We start from the raw sequence: 20793 nt of genomic DNA, 5'->3' as shown, positions 1-20793 counted from the left end.
GTTGCTTCTCTGTCCAAAGGGCTCCCTTTAGCATCTCTTACAAGGTTGGTCTGGTTGTAACAAATTCCCTTAGTTTCTGCTTATCTGAAAATGTCCTAATTTTACCATCATATTTGAGGGACAATTTTGCTGGGTACATAATTCTTGGTTGGAAATTTTTCTCTTTCAGTGTTTTATATATACCATCCCACTGTCTCCTCACCTGCATGGTTTCTGTCAAGAAATCCAAGCTTAGTCTTATTGGTTGTCCCTTGTAGGTAACTTTTCATTTTTCCCATGCTGCTTTCATGATTCTTTCTTTGTCTTTGGTTTTGGTGAGTTTGATGGTGATATGTCTTGATGTTTTTCTTTTGGGGTCTATCCTGTTTGGGGTTCATTGGACTTCCTGAATGGATATATTCTCATCTTTCATCATATCAGGGAACTTCTCCTCCAAAAAATCTTGGACAATTTTCTCAGTGGTTGTATTTTTCTCTTCTTGTTCTGGAATTCCAATGACACATAGGTTATTCCTTTTGATGGTATCCCACATGAACATTAGGCTTTCTTCATTTTGTTTTGATCTTTTTACTGATTGATCCCTTTCCAAAGAAGTATTCAGGTATTTGTCTTTAGTCTCATTAAATCTGTCTTCCATTGCATCAGTTCTGCTTCTTTGCCCTTTCAATGTGTTATCTATTTCTGACAATTTAGTATTAATCTTCTGGTCTCTATCTGTAGATGTAGAATCATTTCTAATTTTTTATTTATTTTGTCATTTTGTTCTTGTATTTTCTTCCAAAATTCTTGTAAGGTTTTTTCTGTGTTTTCTTTGGTCTGTCTCTCAATCCTTTGAAGATATCTAAATATAATTCTTTTGAATTATTACTGCCTTATCAGGGAGTTCCAATGCTACATCTTCCTCAAGGATGTGTTTTCGGTCTGCATCCTGGTCCCTTGTTTCTCCTGCTTTATCTTGCTTCTTTGTGTGGACTGTGATGCTGTGCTGTCTCCAAGGTATTGTGATGTCTTTGTGTTTATATTTAATTGGTGATTATATGTTGGAGTGACTTGCCCACAATTTTCGTTTTCTTTGTTTTGTTTGTATGTTATTTATACAGGCAGGGTACTGTGCTGTGCTCCTCTATTCACTAGTTGACAGCACTTACACACTCACCACCTGTCTGCTTTCCTTTGTCAGCCTCTTGTATGTCCTTGCCGACCCTGGCAAAGAGAACCTGTTCTTAGGTGCCTAGAATCCGAATGAGAATGCTATCACTTTAAAATCCAAAATGGTTGCCACTTGTAAACATTCAAAATGGCTGCACCCTCTGGACAGCAGAAAGTCCACAGCTCAGGTTGTCTCCCTCCTTGCTGTTTCCCTTCCTAGTCATAGGCCACCAGAGCAGTTGTCCCTGCAGCCCTTGGTGACCAAGACTGATCTTTAGGTCAATTCTCAGGTCCCAACACCACTTGGAAATATTCAGGCTATTGGTCCTGTCAGAGTAGCTGATAGTCTGCAGCTCCAAACGTCTCTTTACTCACTGTTTTCTTCAGGTTTTCCACTAGTGGGTGCCTAATCCACTTCTGTTTAGTTCCTCTCAAAGCTCAGGGTTCCAGGATTATCTTCTGTATCTCTGTCAATTGGTTTTTCTTTTCTTTGTTGAAGAGGGTCTATGTGGCTTATCTGCCTATTCCTCCATCTTACTGGAAATCAATCAATAAATATTTGGTGAGTGAATTAGGGTAGTGTCTGATCAGAACCCATCTCAACTTTATACATGTCACCATCAGGGATCTATTCCAGAACAAATAGATCACTTAAGAATAACTCACCAGCTTAGTTTTTATTTCAGTTTTCCCTTTTTGGATTATATAACAAATAATAGAAACAAATAGAGAATACAGATTAACAAAAATAAATCAAATCATGTCATTCATTTTTGTCCCAGATACCATTTTTTACCATTATGTCCCAAAGTTTTTGGTTATTCTTCAAATTTTGGTTCTCGATCTTGGGTGCATATTAAAATCCCTGAGGAGCTTTGAAAAATTGTGATGCTTATGCCACATTCCAGACCAATTAAATCACATTTTCAGGGGTTGAGTGCCAGGCACTCATATTTTTAAAAGTTCCCAAAATAATGCCAATATGCATTGAAGAGAACTTAAGAAATACCAGTCAGAACTATCAGAAGTTTTTCAGATGTTATTTTCTATTTACTATATGACACAGTCCTTGGCCTCAAGGAGAGTTCAGAGAATGCAAAACTTGAAGCAATTAAATGTGAAATAATTAGAAAGCAAAAGGACAGCAAACGAGCATCATCAATTGCTAAACTGCATAGAAGATGGGAGTTAGGTGTGTTAAGATGCACTTGAGTGCAGCTAGATGTGGACTCACCTATGCTTCTTGCTCTTTGGCAGAGTCCAATAAGCTGTGCCAAGGGAATTTCCTTTTATATTCAAGGGAAGGAGCTCTGGTGGCACAGTGATTAAGGCATTTAGTGGTAGTTCAAACCGACCAACCACTCAGTGGGAGAAAGTTGAGATAGTCTGTGTCAGTAAAGATTTATAGCCTTGGAAATCCTATGGAGCAGTTCTACTCTGTCCTATAGGGTTGCTGTGATTCAGAATCAACTCAATGGCAGTGTGTTTATATTCAAGGGAAGGAGCCTTGGTGGCATAATCTTTAAGACTTGGCTGCTAACAGAAAGGTCAGTGGTTGGAAACCACAAGTTGCTCCTTGGGAGAAAGATATGCCAGTCTGCTTCTGTGAAGATTTACAGCCTTGAAAACTCTATGGGGCTGTTCCACTCTGCCACATGGGGTTGCCATGAGTCACTTGACAGTGCACAACAACAATATAGAAGTTTTCAGTAGCATGCTGGAGAAAGGGGTACAGTGACTCATTAGAATCACAGGTGATGCTTAGTCTATTTCTCTCTTCTTTAAAAATATCTGCTTTTTAAAATCCTGAGTCCCCTGGCTCCTGGCCTATGCCCTCTGCATGTGGGAATGATGTTTTAGTTCTTTATCTGACTTCAAATTTTGAGAAGACAATCCTTAACCAGTGAAGCTTCTGCAGAAACATGCCATTGCTGGCTAGGGGTTTTGCTTGTCTGTTGGGGAACCCAGATGAGTAATGCATAGTCTTCTATCATCACCCCATCTCTCCAGCTTGCCTCTGAAGAACTGATCAGCAACAGAGAATAAAGTGTGGTTCTTAAAACGGGCTATTAAAAAAAAAATCTCTGAGGAAGGTTGTAATATACCTATTCTTAGGCCCCTTCCTCGAAACAATTCACTCAGAACCAAGAACTGGTATTTGTTTTTCAGAACTCCCAAGGTAATTGTAATATGACCCAGGATAACATGGTCCATCCTCATGGATGGGAAATGGATGGGAAATTTTCCTTCCTTCTATTCCTGGAGTAGCATGGAAGAATGTGCCAAGCGTTATGTTAAACAGGCTAAGGTTTGAAATCCTTCTTTACCATTTACTAGCTGTGTGACATTGGCTAGGTTCCTGAATATCTCTGACACTCCATTTAGTTAACTGTAAAATAGGTAAAATAATATTAGCTACCGTTTAGGATTACTTTGCAGATCTAAGTGGACACTATATATAAAATAAATAACACATGTTGTTGTCGTTAGGTGCTGTTGAGTCCATCCTGACTCATATGGCCCCATGTACAACAGAATGAAGCACTGCCTGGTCCGGCACCATCCTCATGATCGTTCCTCTGCTTGACTTCATCACTGCAGCCACTGTGTCAATCCATTTCATTGAGGGTCTTCCCCTTTTTCACTGACCCTCTCTCAAGCATGATATTTTTTTTTTTTTTCCAAGAATTGGTCACTTCTGACAACAGTAAGTACATATGTTGTTGTTATGTGTTGTGGAATTGGACCCTACTCATAGCAACCTCTCCTTGGATTTCTGAGGCAGTACCACTATGGAAGTAGATTGCCCCATCTTCCTTCTGAGGAATGGCTGGTGGGTTTGAACTGCCATCCTTCTGATTAGCAGTCAAGTGCCTTAGGCACTATGCTACCAGAGCTCCCTAAGTACAGTGTGGACCTAATTAACATCCACTCCCTCTGCATCCCCAACCTCCTCTGCCCTACCTTGGCATTGTGATAAGAGCTATGGGCAGTTCTGGCTGGTTTCTGAGCTATTTCTCCTTGATCTGACCAATACTATGGCCTCTGCCTGGATTTGCAGCCCTGGTCCCAGAATCTGGCCTTCGGATTTCAGCTTCTGAACCTGATTTAGCTCTTCTTTCCTGCTTTGCAGGTTCTGGGCCCAGTTTCCACCACCTGTTTCTACTGCTCAGCTCTAAGCCCCAAAAGGATGGTTGCTAAAAGTAGCTGGGTCTGGTGTTGTTGCCTCTCCAGCAGAGCCTTAACACTAGCAGGGGGTGTGGCTAATTTTAGACTTGTCCTGGATTAACATTTGAGAACGGGCAAGGCCAGGCAATCCAACCTGACCCCTCAGTACCTTTGGGATGAAGATTTAGAGAGAAAGGTTGGGGAGATTTTGTCACAGCATTTGTGTGTCTGTAGCATGTAAATCACCTTATATGGAAAAAGAATATATGGAACAATTTGCTTCACAATCTATTTAGATTTGAAGCTCAGGTGCTGAACTGAGTGGGAGTAACCACAATGTAAAGTGGAGTTTTTAATATGTTAATGTTTGTACTGAGCTGGGAGAGATTTTTTTTTCTGCCTACTCTGAGGAGCTAACCAGAAGGCTGGCAGTTCAAACCCACCAGCCACTCCTCGGAAGGAAGGTTGGACAATCTACTTCTGTAGTGATACCACCTTGGAAACCCAAGGAGGGGTAGCTATGAGTTGGGTTCAACTTGATGGCACATAACAACAACAACAACATAACAGACCTGGCCTACAGTAGGTATTGAATAACTGCTGCATGAGTATGGAATGACAGGTTTCTAAGGTGGAGAAGAAGAGATTCTTTGAGGCTGTCCAATAAGCATCTTGTGCTTTACAAGGAGGGTGATCAGATCAGAGAAAACTGGGTGTCAAAGGACTACCCAAGGACCCACAGCATCAGAAGGGATTTGTAGCCTCTAGGTCAATGGAAATCCCAAGAGAATTAGATCTCACATGATCAGGCCATATAGACTTAGGACACCTAACAACAAAGATGGGTTAAGAATGTCTAGGATTAAGTGTAAACAAAGCAAATAGGAATATTGAAAGTAGTATATAGGCTTTGGAGTTAGTCAAGCTAGTTTCCCTATTCCCCCACTTAAAGCTGTGTGATCTCATGCAAATGCTCAACTATTCTGAGCACACAGTTTACCCATATATTTACTCAACATTCTCCAACATATATATATATTCAACATCTAACATTCGGCACAGTATCTAAATGCTTGGATACTGTACACTGGATACACTTGAATACTATATTTAATAATACAGAGAAGTTTCTTGATTGTATGTATCTAACAATCTGGAAGGCAAGGAAGACAAGAGAAAAGGATGTGCATAACTGACAAGATAAAGGCAGGTGATGATAAATGCTGCAAAGGAAGTAAACAGGATACAATGATGGAAGGTAATTTGGGTAGGAAAAGCCATGTCAGGTAGTATACTGAGTTAGTTAGTGTACCCTCCTCCAAAAATGCATGTCTTTCCCAAAACTGCAGAATGGGAAATAGATTTTTTGCTGATGTAATTAGTTAACATGAGTTCATACTGGAGTAGGGTAGAGCCTTACTGCAATATGACAGGTGTCCTTATTAGAAGAGGAAAAGAGACACAGCTGCAGAAACAGAGGAAAGATGGCCATGTAAATACAGAGCCAAGGACTGGAGTTATGCCACAATAAACCAAGGAAAACCTACACTACTAGAAGAAGGAAGAGACAAGGAAAGATTCCCCTCTAGATGATTTAGAGGGAGCAAGTCCATCTCAACACCTTCACGTTGGACTTCTAGTTTGTCATACTATGGTGGCTTATGGTTGCTGTGATGCTGGAAGCTATGCCATCAGTATTTCAAATATTGTCAGGGTCATTCATAGTGGACAGGTTTCAGTGGAACTTCCAGACTAAGACAGACTAGGGAAAAGGATGTGGCAGCCCACTTCTGAAAAAATTGGACACTGAAAACATTATGAATAGCAGTGAGATATTGTCTGATATAGTGCGGGAAGATGACCCCTCAGGTTGGAGGTAAAATATGACTGGGGAAGGGCTGTCTTCTCAGAGTAGACTCTACCTTAATGATGTGGTTGGAACAAAACATTTACACCTTCATTTGGTAATATGGCATGACTCCAAAGGAACAGCTGCAAACATCCATTAATAATCGGAATATGGAATATGTGAAGTATGAATCTAGGAAAATTGGAAGTTGCCAAAAATGAAATGGAATATCTAAAGATTGATATCTTTCACATTAGGGAGCTGAAATGGACTGGTATTGGCCATTTTGAATCAGACAATCATATGGTCTACTATGACAGGAAGGACAAATTGAAAAGGAATGGCATCACATTCATTATCAAAAAGAACATTTCAAGATCTATTCTGAAGTACAATGCTGCCAGTGATAGGATAACATCCATACACCCACAAGGAAGACCAGTTAATACTACTATTATTCAAATTTACACACCAAGCAATGAGCCAAAGATGAACAAATTGCATATTTTTACCCACTTATGCAGTCTGAAATAGACAAAACATGCGATCAAGATGCATTGATAATTATTGGTGATTGGAATCCCAAAGTTGGAAACGAAGAAACATTGGGAGTTGGAAAACATGACCTTGGTTATAGAAATGACCCTGGAGATCTCATGATAGAATTTTGCAAGAGCAATGACTTATTCATTGCAAATACATTTTTTCAATAACATAAATGGTAACTGTGTATGTGGGCCTTGACAGATGGAATACACAGGAATCAAATAGACTACATCTGTGGAAAGAGGCAATGGAAAAGCTCAAAATCATCAGTCAGAACAAGGCTAGGGATCAATTGTGGAACAAACTATCAATTGCTCATATGTAAGTGCAAGTTGAAGCTGAAGACAATTAAAACAAATCCACGAAAGCCAAAGTATGACCTTAAATATATCCCACTTGAATTTAGAGACCACTCAAAGAATAGATTGGACACATTAAATACCAATAACCAAAGACCAGATGAGTTGAGGTATGACATCAAGCATATCATACATAAAGAAAGCAAGTGGTCACTAAAAAGACAAAAAAGGATAAAAGAACGTCAGAAGACACTCTGAAATTTGCTCTTGAATGGAGAGTAGCTAAAGCAAAAGGAAGAAATTATGAAATAAAAGAGCTAAACAGAAAATTTCAAAAGGCAGCTTGAGAAGACAAAGTAAAGTATTATAATGAAATATGCAAAGACCTGAAATTAGAAAATCAAAGCAAAAGAACATGCTTAGCATTGTTCTAATTGAAAACTGAAGAAAAAATTCAAGTCTCAAATTGTAATATTGAAGGATTCTATGGGAGCTCTGGTAGCGTAGTGCCTAAGGCAATTGACTGCTAACCCTAAGGCTAGTGGTTCAAACCCACCAGCCACACCTCAGAAGGAAGATTGGGCAATCTACTTCCGTAGTGATACTGCTTCGGAAACCCAAGGAGGGGTCGCCATGAGTCGGGTCTGACTCGACGACACATAACAACAACAATGGGCAAAATTTGGGATGATGCAGAAAGCATCAAAAGAAGATAGAAGGATTACAGAGTCACTGTACCAAAAATAGTTGGTCAATATTCTACCATTACAGGAGGTAGCATATGATCAAGAACAGACGGTACTGAAGGAAGAAGTCCAAACTGCACTGAAGGAATTTGCAAAAAACAAGGCTCCAGAAATTTATGGAATACCCACTGAGATGTTTTAACAAAAGTTCACAGCACTGGAGGCACTCCTTGTTTATGCCAAGAGATTTGGAAGATACCGACCTGGCCAACTGACAGGAAGCCATCCATATTTGTGCCCATTGCAACAAAGGTGATCCAACAGAATGTGGAAATTATAGAACCATATCATTAAAATTACATGCAAGGAAAATATTGCTGAAGGTAATTTAAAAATAGTTGCAGTAGTGCATTGACACAGAACTGCCAGCAATTCCAGCAGGATTCAGCAAGGGATGTGTAAAAGGGATATTGTTGCTGATATCAGATGGATCTTGGCTGAAAGCAAAGAATACCAGAAATATTTATACCTGTGTTTTATTGACTATGCAAAGGCTTTGGACTGTGTGGATCATAACAAATTATGGATAATATTAAGAATGGGAATTCCAGAACACTTCATTGTGCTCATTAGAAACCTGTACAATGACCAAGAGGCAGTCATTTGATTAGAACAAGGGGATACTATGTGGTTTAAAGTCAGGAAAAGTGTGTGTTAGGGTGGTATCCTTTCACCATACTTATTCAATCTGTATGCTGAGCAAATAATCTGAGAAGCTGGACTGTACGAAGAGGAACATGGCGTCAGGGCTGAAGGAAGACTCATTAACAACCTGTGATATGCAAATGACACAACCTTGCTTGCTGAAACTGAAGAAGACTTGAGGCACTTATTGATGAAGATCAAAGCCTTCAAAATGGATTACACTTCAACATAAAGAAAACAAAACCCTCACAACTAGACCAATAAACAACATTATGAGAAAAGATGGATATTGTCCAGGATTTCATTTTATTTGAATCCACAATCAATGCCCATGGAAGCAGTAGTCAAGAGACCAAACAACATACTGCATTGGCAAAACTGCTGCAAAAACCTCTTTAAAGTGTTTAAGAGCAAAGGTGTCACTTTGAAGACTAACCTTAGTCTGACCCAAACTATAGTACTTTCAATAGTCTCATATGTGTGTGAAAGCTGAACAATGAATAGGGAAGACTGCAGAAGAATTGATGCATTTGAATTATGGTGTTGGCAAAGAGTATTGGAAATACTACTGACTGCCAGAAGAATGAACTCATCTGTCTTGGAAGTGATACACCTGGAATGCTCTTTACTGGTGAGAATGGCCACACTTCTTTTGTACTCTGGTCATGTTGTCAGAAGGGACGAGTTCCTGGAGAAGGATATCATGCTTGGTAAAGTAGAGAGTCAGCAGTGAAAAAGGGGAAGACCTTCCACAATATGGATTGATACAATGGCTGTGACAATGACCTGAAGCATGGCAAGTATTGTGAGGATAGCACAGGACCAGGCAGTGTTTTATTCTGTTAGAAATTCTGTTAGAAATAGGTCGTTATGATTCAAATCGACTTGATGGCATCAAACAGCAGTCCCCAGAACTCTGAGAGAATGAATTTCTGATATTTTAAGCCACACAGTGTGTGGTACTTTGGTACAGCAGCCTTAGGAAACTAGTGGTGGTGGTGGAGTATGCCTTCAAGTAGATTTTCGACTAGTAGTGACCCCATGTGACAGAATAGAACAGCTTTCTAGGGTTTTCCAGGCTATAATCTTTATGGGAGCAGATTAACAAGTCTTTTTTCCAATGAAGCCACTGAGTGGGTTCAAACTGCCACCCTTTCCGTTATCAGCCAAGCACTTACCCATTGTGCCAACAGGGCTTCTGAGGAAACTAATACAGGTTGGCAAAGCATCTATGAGGAGCTGTCATTGAAACTGAGCCCTGAATGATAAGGAGTCAGCTCTGTTGAAGAACACGCCAGAAAGGAGAACAGCAAGTACAAAGTTCCAAAAGAAAAGTGTTCAACAAATTCCTCATTCTTCTGCCTCCTTCTCAACATAAAAGTAGTGTCTCGTCTTGAATCCCATATAATGGTCTCATTCCCACCATACACAGCTTATCAAATCTAATTTTTGAGAAAATGTTAATAGAATTATCACATATCTTATATCTATGTATCTATATGCTCAGTTAAGCATTTGGCTGCTAACCAAAAGGTCAGCAGTTCAAACCCACGCAGCAGCTCTGCAGGAAAAAGAGACCTGATGATCTGCTCCTTTGAAGATCACAGCCTAGGAAACCCTCTGGGGCAGTTCTACTCTGTTACATGGGGTCACTATGAGTCAGACTTGTATTGGTGGCTGTAATGAAAATTCAGCAGCCCAGTCTTCTATGAAGCTTCCCTTCCCTTCCCTCCTTCTCACAGGTCCCAGACACTGAACCTGTTGTTGATGTTCTTCAGAGTGGCCACAATCCAACCCTTGAGGTGCTTCTTTCCTCCAGAGAGGTCTTTTTTATTTCAATCACCCAATAAAACAGGCAAAGTGTATAAAAAAGATAAATGTGAGGAATTAGCAAAGATTAAGGCGTCTTTGAAAGGAATTAGGACTCACAGTTACTTTTTTGCAGCCTCTGACTCCATGGTGACACAAGAACTGAAAGTGCCTCTGGGTTTTTGTCTTCTCCCTTTATTCCTGAGTGTCCCTTTCACCTCACAACTCCTTAGAAGGGCATGATGACCCTTTTCCCATAAAGGTTCTTTTCCTCAGCACTGGAACTGTGAGGTAATTAGAGCAGAATAACGGGTGCCCCATGGGTAGATACATTGGACACGGTGTTAGACCTTGAGAGTTAGCATGCAAGGTGAAAATTGCATAGAATTCATAATAGGAAATTTCCACAAAGGTTATCTTTTTGGAGACTGAAGTGCCATTTTTCAATAAGTCCAACATGCAGTTGCAAACTATATAGAAGCAAACCAGCATTTCTTTAGCTGAACACAAGACGAGGCAGTTGGCTTTAACGAGCCATGTTTTTTTAAAAAAATGTACTCTTCTTCTTCTTCTAGAATCACACTCAGTATCAGTAGGTCACACTGAAACCAAGTGAGGGAATAACAAGTGCATTTCTCCTACCTCACATTCACTCTCAAGGATGCCTTTAGTAACTTAATGGATAGTTGACAGAATTGATCACAATATTCAAATAACTATTCTCTCTTTCTAAACTCAAGTCTTTGTTGAATTTCCTTCATAATGAACCTTCACCATAGAATGATTCAGATAAATGTTTATCATCTTAAAACTCACCAGAATTTCTTCTTAAGTAGAATTTAAAAAAAAAAAGAAGAAACTGACTTCACTCTCAGCTATGTCAACTATGTCAAGACTAATTTTGTTGTTGTTGTTATGTGCCGTCGAGTCGGACCCAACTCATAGCAACCCCTCCTTGGGTTTCCGAGGCAGTATCACTATGGAAGTAGTTTGCCCCATCTTCCTTCCGAGGAGTGGCTGATGTGTTTGAATCGCCAGCCTTCTGGTTAGCAGTCAAGTGCTTTTGGGCACTACGCTACCAGAGCTCCTAAGACTAATTTGCAACAGGTCAAACCCCCACTGACCAACAACAAAGAAGTTGCAATTTAGCAATAGTGGGGCAGGGGGGCTGTCAGGGCTCTGACCTCAGGAAAAGACTAAAATTAGATTGCTAGAAAAGACAATAGAATCTATGTTCAAAGACTATATTACAGGAGTTTCAACAGTGTGTAAGACATGAGTCTGAAAAAGCTAACAGTTTGGTTCTTGAAAGATTTATGAATAGTGTGCAATTACATGGGCACATATATCAGGACCCTGTCACAAGACAGGTGGATAGAAAAAGTCCATATTTTCTCCAGCAACAAATGAGATGTGGCGATTAGGGGAAAGTGAAATATACCAAATGGATGATGTCAGTCAAAAGACAACATGGCACAGAATATCAGTGTTCCAGATGGTATGTTAAAAAAAGGATCTTGAGAGTTTATGTGGAAAGGAAAATAGACTACAGTAAATACACACATAAAAATAATATGAGACAACAGGCAACAATGATCATAGCTGATAATATTATATTTCTGTGTCACTGGATGAAGACAAGGCATCAAGTGGACACATCTTCTTTGGCCATTGTTTGGTACAGTCTGCTTCCAAACTATATATAGTCTTTATAGCTTCTAAGGACAAAAATTTAAATATCTTTTCATAGGAAAAAATGGTTGAACAAGATGAACATGATTAATGTCACTGAATTGTACATGTAAAAACATGTTGAAAAGCTAAATGTTTTGTTGGATATATGTTTACCACAGTTGGGGGGTGGGGAGGAAGAAAGGTTGAAGCTATTCAGGCGTTTCCATGGAAGACAGTGCTTGAGGGACCAAGATCTCTAAAGAAAGAGATTGAGGTGGGCCTGACATTCTACGCTGTGTTTCCCCTCAAGGAACATACCAGCTCATAATCATTTTAAGATGAGTCTGAGAGTCCGAACAGAAAGCAGTGGGTAAGCACAGCTTCTGGCATAAATTGAAGTTCAGCCCTCCCAAGGGAGTGAGGGACTGAGGAATCAAGAGAGAAGGGAGCGTAAGGAAGTGAGCTTAGTACTATGAGATACTTTTCTTCTCAAAGCATGTCTATTCATAAAGAACATGGAGTTATGCTGAGAATCTAAGCCAAGCTTTCAGCCATATTGTCACGCTGAGGAGAACAAATTGGAATTCAGGGCCCACCATGCAAAATGGAATCTGGGAAATACCTCAGGCTTTTGTTTGCCATTTCAAGGCCTGTGGCCTAGAAATAGAAGCTCTGGTAGCGTAGTGCCTAAGGCACCTGGCTGCTAACCAGAAGGCTGGTGGTTCAAACCCACCAGCCACTCCTTGCAAGGAAGGTTGGGCAATCTACTTCTGTAGTGATAATGCCTCAGAAACCCAAGGAGGGGTCACTATGAGTTGGGTCTGGCTCAATGGTAAATAACAACAACAACAACAACAACAACAGCCCTAGAAATAAGGATAATTAAAAATAGACCCACTGTTACTAAACTGAAATGTAGCCTTAAATCAGGCCAGTCCCTGACTGGATTAAGGTTATCCAGTTTAACCCCCTTATAATTGCCTGGGGGAAGAGAAAATAAATGCTTTCTGGAGAAAAATAGCCTATAGGGCCTCTGAAGTGCTTTATATGCCATGCCAGGCTGGCCACCATATGATTTTCAAGAAATCTTTCTTCCCTTTCTATCCTTTCACAGAAAATCGTATCGGCCTCACTGAATTGTGTTAATTAACATTTACTGAACACCTGTAATGGAGCTTTGGTGGTGTAGTGCCTAAGGCATTTGACTGCTAACCATAAGGTTGGTGGTTCAAACCTGCGAGCTACTCTGAGACGAAGATGGAACAGTCTACTTCTGTAAAGATTTACCACCTCAGAAAACCAAAGTGGGTCCACTATATGTTGGAATCTGCTCGATGGCAGTGAGTTTGGTTTGTTTGTTTGTTTGTTTGTTTTTTGAGTACCTGTAATGTCTGTCAAAGATGAGGGAAACTCTGTAGAAGTTTTCCCTGGAACAGCCTGTGGTATCATCTCCAGCTTGAGATTCATCTCAGTTCCCTGCACAGCAGCCAGTGCAGAGCCAACTTCAGAGACCTGGAGAGAAGAGAGGTGTCTGGGCAAGAGGGTGAGAAGAGAGGTTGCTAGTCCTGTCCTGTATCCTGTATGTCATTTGCACCCTTCTTGAACTCCAGAATGCTTTGGCCTATTGTCTGGAAAGACGCCACTCTCATTTTCTAACATGAGAGCAAATCTCAACTATGCAGATTTTTTTTATTTTTATTGTGATTTGGGTGAAAATTATAGAACAAATTCATTTTCCATACAGCAGTTCACATACACTTTGTCTCATGACATTGACTGCAATTTCCCACAATGCAACAGCTGTCTTCCCACTTCTTCCTCATAGTTACCTCTTCCCTGTGTCCTTCTCTCCATGCACTCCTGCCCCCTGAGCTGTCTCCCAGTGCATACGCAGCCCTTCTATTCTCCCATGATTGATCTCTCCAAGGAGTATATCTACCTTATGTAAATGTGTAGCTCATATGCCTGTCTTTCGTTTGGCTGGAAACCAGAGGAGTAGGTTCAATTCCAGACCTGAAGGACAGCTGGGGGCCATAGTCTCAGTGGCTTCACCAGGCTCTATCAGACCAGCAAACCTGGTCCCCCTTTTTTTTTTTTTTAAATGATTTTGGGTTTTGTTCCCCATTGTTCTCCCACTCTATGCAGGATCTCCTATGCGGGAGCTTTTGAAAATCTCAAGGCAGATGTAGGATACAAAGAAGAGGAAAATAAAGACCCTGCTGCTTCATGTCAAAAATTCATTTTGAACCAGTCTGGATTGAAATATTTACTCTGTTATGAGTCCTGTGGCCTGCAGCCAAGTCTCTTAATTTCTGTGAGCTTTAGGTTCCTTTTCTGGAGCCTGGACAAATTTTTTCTGAAGGACTTTTGCAGCAATAAAATTATAGTTTTTGGCACTCTCATTTTCTAGCATGAGAGCAAATCTCAACATGTGTAGGAGATTTTTTTTTTTTTTATCTTAATTTTCCTTTTTGATCCATTTTCAAGCAGAGAAGGTGACTCTAAAGGAGTATTAGAATAGTAACGAGTGATGTTAATAGTCATTCATTTAACCACTCATTCAACAAATATTTACTGAAGACTTACTATGTGTAGGCATTGTTGGAGGCTCTAGAGATACAATGGCATGTAGCTTTGGTGATTCAACATAAAGGGCAGAGAAAAACAGTGTTCCAAAGGGAATGAGTGACTCCAGGTGGATACATTCTCAAACCCTGCCAAAGAAAACAGATAGGAAGAGAATTGAGAGAGAAGCAACTAGTTAAATGAGAGAACTCAGTTTTCAAGCACTTCCTTGGAGAAAAACTTTGGGCTGAAGCTCACTGACTTTGCCCAGTGGTTACCAAAACAAACAGAGGCTCTAAAACAGTTGGTTAAAGAAGTCAACCATTTGCAGGAACCCTAGAAAAACTGATGGACTTTTCCACAAATTCAGTGACATGGTTAGTAGTGTTTGTCTAGGTGTTAGGCACCACTCTGTCCTCAAAGGGCTCAGCGTCTACAGGAAGAGACTGACAAGTAAATAGTTGATTGAAGGTGAGTGTGACAAGTGCTATGAAAGAATTATAAGGATGCCCTAGGACCTTAAAGGAGAGACGCCTAATCTAGCCTTCAGGTGGGCACTAGGTGAAGGCAGGGTGGGCTTCCTAGGGGAAGTAGTAACTCAGCTGAGCCCAAAGGACTAGTACAATTTTCCCAAGTGGAGGTCACCAAAGACAAAGGGAATAGCATGTGCAAAGGGAGAGCTTGACTTGTACAGAAAGCAGCAATAATTCCATCTGATGAATATGAAAAGTAAAAGATGTGGTGGATCAATAGGTGAAGCTGGAGAAAGATAGGAAGGAGATCATGAAGGGCCCTTTATGCAGAAGTTAAGATGATCCTCAAGACATGCTCCTCAATTTAAATGTAACCCACTGACATGGAGTTGATTGCGACTCCCAGTGACTCCCATAGGGTTTCTAAGGTTCTAAATCTTTATGGAGGAGTTCTGGTAGCATAGTGCCTAAGGCACTTGCCTACTAACCAGAAGGCTGGTGGCTCAAACCCACCAACCACTCCTCGGAAGGTTGGCCAATCTACTTCCGTAGTGATAATGCCTCAGAAACCCAAGGAGGGGTCGCTATGAGTTGGGGCCAACTCAATGGCACACAACAACAACAACAAATCTTTACAGAAGTAGATTGTCTCACCTTCCTCCTGTAGAGCAGCCGGTAGGTTTGAACTGCTGACCTGGTTAGCAGTCAAATGCCTCAGGCATTTGGCCAACAGAGCTCCTTACAGCAGTTTAAACAGTCTATTTGAAATGGTGCATTTATTGGGGACAGTGCTGCCCAGGACCACATCATTTTGTGTCCTTTGGGCACACTGATTATCTCTTGCTAATAAGCTCTAATTATTAGGTAGACTTGTCTTTTTGATGAATAAATTGATCAATAAGGGTTCAGTGTTGCAATATAGATGACATATGACAGTAAAACATGCAAAAGCCAGACCTGTGTAAAGTGGGTATGTGTCAAAGAAGGAAAATGCAAATATTTTCCACTTAAATGAACAATAGAAAAGTGGTAACACCAAACTTTGTCAAAGGCAAAAAACTTGCTGGAGTTGGAAAAATAAGGCAGTCCAATTGAGTTCAGTTCTCACAACTTTCAGTGAACAGATGAATTGATAAAGAGAAACTAACAGATATGAAAGATACCTGTGAGTTAGAACTGGTGGGAATTAGTGGCTGATTGGCCTCAGTGAATGAGGGCCAGGGAGGAAGTAAGGATGACCCCAGGTTTCTAGCTTGGATAATTTTCTTGCAGCAAATTATTATAGTCCTGTGCCTTGTTCAGGACAGATTACCCACTAAGCAAGGTAAGCATGGGCTTACTTGTGCTTATTTACTAATCTGTAGTGAACAGAAGTCTTAGTGGGTAATCTGCTCCTGGTTATGAGAATCAAATATGAGAAAATAAGGCAAAGCACCTTATTGTAAGCCTAGGACAGCCATATGGGTAGGACTACTTGCTCTACCAGCTGTTCTGATTGAGAGGGCTGCATTACCAATCCCATTTTTGGGATGAGAATTGGGAAAAGCAGAAATGAAGCAATGAGTTGGTGACACTCAATTCAGATTGATAGGCATACCTGGGCATTGTGGGTAGAGGAGAGACTTGGAAATGCACTTCCCACAATCTCCATATTTCTCTGGGCCTTGAGCCTGTACACAAAAGGCTGTCTGTTACATCATGATATTGTTGAGTCTCACACCAATTCTGGGAGGAGAAAAAAACTTTAACAGACAGCTACACAGGCAGTAAGGGACAAGGTTGGGACTAAATCTTGTGCCTCCTGAGGCTCATGACTTGGCCCTTTCTCCACATCACCTGCCCTGATGGGGAAGGTAATTTTGATTTGGGGATAGAGAAAGGAAGGATGAGACTATTTTGGAGAATGGGCCTGTTCTGGAAGAGTAGACCCGGGAGCTGCAGTAAGACATGTCTGGAAACCATAGCATAGGATGACAGTCCTGGCTGCCTGAGCAGGAAATGCAAGAGAAAAAGATGGTTGTTGTTGTTGTTATGTGCCGTCGAGTCAGCCCCGACTCATAGAGACCCCTCCTTGGGTTTCCGAGGCAGTATCACTATGGAAGTAGGATTGCCCAACCTTCCTTCCGAGGAGTGGCTGGTGGGTTTGAACCGCCAGCCTTCTGGTTAGCAGTCAAGTGCCTTAGCCACTATGCTACCAGAGCTCCCTGAAAAAGATAGTAGAATCTTTTTTTTTTTTCAATCATTTTGACTGCCTTTCCTGACAAATGAATGCTAGAATGATCTAGGCTAGCAATCTGAGGGCCTGAGCAAGTCAGAGTGGAGTGGGGATAAAGGTAAGGATGAAGATGCTGCTGGACCAAACCACAGGATTTTCAAAGATGTCAGAGTGAGTTTGAAATACGAGCCAAGCCAGGCAGATACACAACCAGCTCATCAGCACAAATATACTAAGCAAAACAAAACATTTCCAAGGAGTCAATTCCTACTCATAGTGACCCTAGAGGACAGAGTAGAACAGCCGTGTAGGCTATAATCTTTGTGGAAGCAGATTGCCACATCTTTCTTCCGTGGAGCAGCTTGTGGGTTAGAACCACTGATCTTATGGCTAGTAGATGAGCACTTAACCACTGCACCACTATGGCTCCTTCCCAAAGGGACTAGCCACAGAAAAAGGTGTAGTTCTGAGGCCTCAGGACTGAAACTGAGAGCAGAGAAGATTTTAAAGGTTGAAGTTGGGTGAGGGGAAGGCAGCCTGAGGAAACCTTATGAGAGTAAGGGTGAGAAGGAAGCTGGAGAGATGAGGATTCAGTCCAGAAAGGACACCAAGTGGAGGCTTTGAGCTTATACCTGGAACACTGGGAACCATCAGAAGTTTTCAGTAAAGGAAGGAACATCATTGGCATTGTGTTATAAGAAGATCACTCTTGTTTAGCAGAGGCATTGTGGGTAGGATGAGTAGTTAGCAGGCTGGTGAGGACCTGAAATAATCCACAGACAATGGAGATAGAAATGACATTTCTATAAGAAGGAGGCAGAATCCATTGAATTTCATAATTTGAGTATGAAATGACATTTGAGGGGGAAGAACATATCAAGAATACCTCCAGATTTACTGACCTATCAAAGCCACCAAACCCACTATCATCAAGTTGATTTTGACTCATAGTGATCCCCATACAGTTTCCAAGACTGTAAATCTTTACAGAAACAGACTGCTTCAACTTTCTCCAACAAAGTGGCTGGTATATCAATGACCTTTTGGTTAGCAGCCCAATGCCTTAACCACAGTGCCATCAGAGCTCCTGTTTTTGACCATAGACTAGAAAATTTAATTCAGGGCCTCACTCTGCCATTAATTTCAAACTTTCAGACCATAAGTCATTGTCCTCTTTGCACCTTGGTTTCTACTTCACCAAGTAGGAAAGTTAAGCTAGATTTGTGGTTTTCTAATTATGGTCCTCAGGGCCCTCCTGCTAAGTGTGGTTAAACTCATGGAAAGAGCCCTGGGCTAGAGTCTGAAGATCTGGTTCACATCCTGGTTATGCCTGTGACATTAGGCAAGACACAGCCTTTCTGAGCCTAGGTCTTCATTTGTGTAAATAGAGATAATTACCCAGTTATTCAAGAAATAAACATCCTAGAGAAAAGATAGAGACTGAAAGATGGTCTGTTTCTCCTGGGACTTATAGCCCAGGAGGAGAAGCAGACATATAAAAAAATAGTTACATAGGAGTTTGGTAAGTGCCGTAATGATGTGAATGATATATACCGTGCAAAGAGAGGTGGCCCAAAGGAAAGAGGGACCAGCAAATGCTTGAGTTGCATCTAGAAAGAGGCCAAGGGGTATCCAAGTAGATTGGAGCAAAAGATACTCTAGATTGGGAAAAATTGGCTAAGACTTCCCTTGTTCCCCTTCCGTTTTGGTTCTCTAGTGCTGCTGTAACAGAAATACCACAAGTGGGTGGCTTTGACAAACAGGAGTTAACTCTTTTACAATTTAGGAGGCTAGAAGTCCGAGTTCAAAGTGCCAGCTCTAGGGGCTAGGTGAAGGCCCCCTCAACCCTGGGCTTCAGCTCTCTCTCTCACTCCCAGCACACTGAAGGTAGAGGCTTCTCTTAACTTAGGCAACTACCAGCTGCTGAGGCTGACAAACCCAAGGCTGACAAGTACAATGGCACAGTCCCAAGATTATCAAATAACACAGCAGGCCACTAGTTTAAGGGCAGAAACAGTCCCAAAATCAGCAGGGCCAGCATGGCGGGCTGCTGAACGAAGACTCAGCTAAATGTGGTTCCAATTTGCCAAAAAGCTAGAGACATTTCTCAAAGCTTCTCCTTATATGCTGGAAACAGACCACATCCCTAGGGCAGCTACTCAGCTGCTCACAGTAGATTCCACTATTGAGTTGATTACTGGTCTCATCAGGGGAAATCACTACATTCAGCTGCCCAGCCATTCAAAACTAAGACCAGCAGGGTTGACAAACAACTTAACTACCACACCCTCCCCCACTTTTTGCCCTTCCTTGATCCCTACCTCTCTCCTTACATTCTAAATAGCAGTCTTCTTTCTTATCTGCAGGTGAAACCCTGAAGGATTCCTTAGAAAGCAAGAATATTACCTACTACATATTATTAACACTCCAGCCAGCCAAGAGATCACCTAACCCAACATCAAGGGGTGGATGCACCAACGGTGGTTTCCAGGCATCAAAGAGAGGCCTTGCTTCGTAGTGTACAGTAAAACCTGTGAAAGAACCTGTATATGCCAGAAACCTGTTAGAGAAGGAAAACTGAAATATCGTCCACTAGTAGAGAGCTATAGAAAAGTGGTAAGACTGTACCCTATTAAAGGTGAAAAACTTACAAGACCGAGAAAAACAAGGCAGTCCCATCAAGTCCCGGCTCTCACAGGTTTCACTATGTAAGCTTATATCTGTATGTGTAGAGTATGTATTCCATGTTTGGGAAAGCAGATATAGCACTGGGTTCATAGTTACTCCAGTGCCTCACACCATGCCTGGCATGTGAGAGGGACTAATAAATGTGTGTTGAATGAATGAAGCTCCATAAAATCTTCAAATTTCTAAGCGTCAATGCCTCATTTATTTCCTAGAATGTAGGCAGGACTACATCTCAACCATCACACCTGGGAACTGTTCAGCCTCTTTAACAGACGTAATGACACCCATCCAAGAAACAGGAAGAAAAGTTGCAATGCCTGGCATTTATGAATTCTAATTTATTCAACAAGTATTTACTGAGATCACCACTCATCTGTCAGTTTGTTGTACTCTGGTGGCTTGCATGTTGTTATGAGGCTGGAAGCTATGACACCTGTATTTCAAATATCAGCAGGATCTCCCATGGTGGATAATTTTCAAACCAAGACTAAAGAAAGGCCTAGTGATATACTTCTGAAAATTAACCAATGAAAACCCTATGGATCGCAACAGAATATTGTCCAATGTAGTGCTGAAAGATGAGTTCCCTAGGTTGGAAGTTATTCAAAATATACAATGGCGGCAACAGTGATCATACCAACAATTGTGAAGAGGGCATAAGATCAAGCAATGTTTTGTTCTGTTGTGCATGAGGTTATCATGAGTTGCGGTCAACTCGATGACAAGTAAAAACAACAACATATATTGAGAATCTTCAATGTGCCAGGCCCTGTACTAAGCCCAGAGGAGTGGGCACAGAGTTGAATATAACCTCAAGAATGTCACTGTTGGGATTTCCGGCAAGATGGCGGACTAGGCAGAAGGATTGCAAAGACCCTCTTCAACAAAGAAAAGGGAAACCAATTAACACAGACACAGAAGATAATCTTGGACACCTTAGCCTTGAAGGGAAGGATACAGAATTGGA

The sequence above is a fragment of the Orycteropus afer genome, unplaced genomic scaffold (assembly GCF_000298275.1).
Source record: "Orycteropus afer afer isolate SDZICR_OR568_19922 unplaced genomic scaffold, OryAfe1.0 scaffold00047, whole genome shotgun sequence".
Taxonomy (NCBI): Eukaryota; Metazoa; Chordata; class Mammalia; order Tubulidentata; family Orycteropodidae; genus Orycteropus; species Orycteropus afer.
Note: the sequence above shows the minus strand (reverse complement) of the source record.